General features: G+C 34.4%; 1 non-coding gene across 1 annotated transcript; it reads right to left on the bottom strand.

Annotated features, from left to right (window-relative positions):
* Window positions 1–218: 218 nt before the first annotated feature.
* Window positions 219–362, bottom strand: LOC115032026. The gene has a single exon (XR_003837674.1). It is a non-coding gene; the product is annotated as a small nucleolar RNA SNORA48 (small nucleolar RNA).
* Window positions 363–2,687: the final 2,325 nt, after the last annotated feature.

Genomic DNA, 2,687 nt, shown 5'->3' with positions numbered 1-2,687 from the left:
ATGGCCATGTTGCTGACCGGCTCCTAGGAGACATTGTCCATCCCTGTGGTGTGACATGCTGACAAGCAGGGGTCCTTGTGCTTGAGGTTCGTGGGTGACATGGCTATCTGCACTTCTCTATCTTCCTCTTCTTGAGCTGCACTGCCTGGATTTGATTTGACCTTATTTTATTTTATTTTATTTTATTTTATTTTATTTTATTTTATTTTATTTTATTTTTATGAGTCCTAGGCATAAGACAGCTTTGACCACCAAGCTAGGCATCAAGATAGCATGATCTAAGGATTACTATCTGCTCTGTCTCTACATGATATAAGAAGAGTACCAGCAACACTGTATCTCTTTGCTCATTATCAGGGAAGGATAAAGTTGCTTTTCAAGATGAGTATTAAGTAGCTTATGCCATCAAATGCTAGTTTTTGTTTTGTTTTGTTTTGTTTTATAGAACTGGTGTTTTAAGAATGCAGTTATTTTTTAGCAAGACCAAATTTTTAAGCAGAGTCTTTTCTGAGCTCACCTTATATTCCAGGACTGCATCTTAGTAGCTGCCTTAATATAATTAAGTATTTTTAGAAGGGAAGTAGTTATGTTTATTATATTACTAGACACTAAAGAGATTATGCTTCAATTTTGAAAGGTTTATCTATTAATTATTTGCATAGCTTTTATTAGAGAATAGCTTATGCCAGTAAAACCATTATAATCAGTGTAATCAAGAATGGAGAGATGTCTCAGTGGTTTAAAGCTCTTAATGCTCCTGCAGAGGACCCACAGTTCTAGAGTATCTGATGCTTTCTTGAGACCTCCTTGTGTCCCAGGCATAAAAGTGATGCACATACATATATGGAGGCAAAACACTCATATATACAAGATAAAATGAATAAACCTAACTTGTTTAAAAAATATTGTGAGAAGAGAAAAATTCAATAATAATCTTTGCAGTAAATTGATTCAAAACCAACAGGACTTATGGGTTAGTATCTCAACTAGTAGCAAATGACAGCTGAGGAGATAAAATAAAAGTAACAAACTCCAAAGTCTATTGAAATTTCCTATGTACTTTATTAGGTGATCCAACTGACAACTCTCTTCTTCTCTTGATACCAATCTGCTGACTCAGGTTAACAACAAGCATGAAGATCATTCCGTCTTTTAAAGATTCTACTTAAATTTCAGAATGTGTAAACCAAAGTATTTACATGAAAATTTTCTTAGAAATTACCCTGAGTCTCTGTGATTAACCTCCTGCCTGATAAATTTGGAGTTACCTTGGTAAAATTATAAGGATAAATGAGGATAGGATCAGATTTAATCAAGTTTTAAGGTACTTTTAAATGGTTTTTATGTGACAGGTGATAAATTATTCTGAATAACAAACAAGAAAAACAGATTGTGCAGTCACAGCTAATTCTGAGAAAGGAATATTATCCTCTTCAATCTAGAATCGTGTGAGAAAAGCCATAGAATATCCAATTTCTTATTGGTATTTATTTTCAAACTTGTTGCTTAAAACATTTTGTTTGTAATAAAATTATGCATAGTTTATACAAAAGCCAAATTACCTGCTTTAATCTCAAAGTATTTTTATCCTCTAATCATTTGTATAAACTAGAATTAAGTGATTGGCACCTATCTGGTAGATTCATAGCTCATCATGAGCATTACTTGTGCATTTTCACATTAAGTTATTTTCACTTGTATGAAAACCAAAGCAACTCTAGCAGGTGTTACATATAATTAAAATAGCAAACAGGACAAAGGGTCACTATGTCAGGCTGCTGAAATAGGACTTTGTATAGAAATTTGGCTTTTAATTTTTAAAATGTGTATAGCATTTGCCCAAGTGTATGGATATGTGTTCTATGAGTTCTTAGTGCCCACAGAAATCAGAGGAAGGTGTTGGGTCCTCTGGACCTGGAGTTTCAGACAGTGTGAGCAGTCATGTGGATTCTCAGAACTGTACCCAGGTCCTCTACAAGAGCAACAAGTGCTCTTAAATGCTGAACTCTCCCTAGCCCCCAGGACTTCAAGAAAACACTTATAATGTGCATTCATTTTTATGAAATGTGAGTACATTAAAATCCACAGACACCCAAGATTTATGTGCATAGCATAGAACACAACATATGAAGATAGAATCATGGGGATATTTCTGCAATCCAGTCTAAGAAGCCTCTGAAGGCACTTGAGCTGCCAATACCTTGAAGATTTTGACCCAGAGCAGTGAGAGCAAGAAAGTCTGTTTCTATAGCTACTCTATCTCCTGGGCAGTGAAAGCATGAATTCTCGACTGAATGACTGCAGAGTTTATTTGTTTGCCTTATGATAGATAGAAAATGAATATACTTTTCCTGAGCATACAGACACAGATACAAAGGAATAGTCTTTTTCTTTATTTATTTAGTCCTCGGGATTGAATACACCCTTGTACTTGATATGTACTTCCTTGAAATGACTCATACTTTGAATGTTTTCATATATGCATGCAAAATATGTCATATAAATTGGGCTAAATATATTTTGTGGCAACTTATGTGATTCAGACAGCCTTGATGAAGTGAATTTAGAGCAGACTATGTACATGTGTTCATGTGTCCTAGGCCTTTGAGTAGATATATGTATGTGTATCTGTGTGCATATGTGTGTGTGTGTATACATAATTATTTATATCTTCAACTATGTCTTTA

The sequence above is a fragment of the Mus caroli genome, chromosome 9, assembly GCF_900094665.2.
Source record: "Mus caroli chromosome 9, CAROLI_EIJ_v1.1, whole genome shotgun sequence".
NCBI lineage: Eukaryota > Metazoa > Chordata > Mammalia > Rodentia > Muridae > Mus > Mus caroli.
The sequence above is the reverse complement of the archived record's forward strand: the minus strand, read 5'-3'. Positions and strand labels throughout refer to the sequence as shown.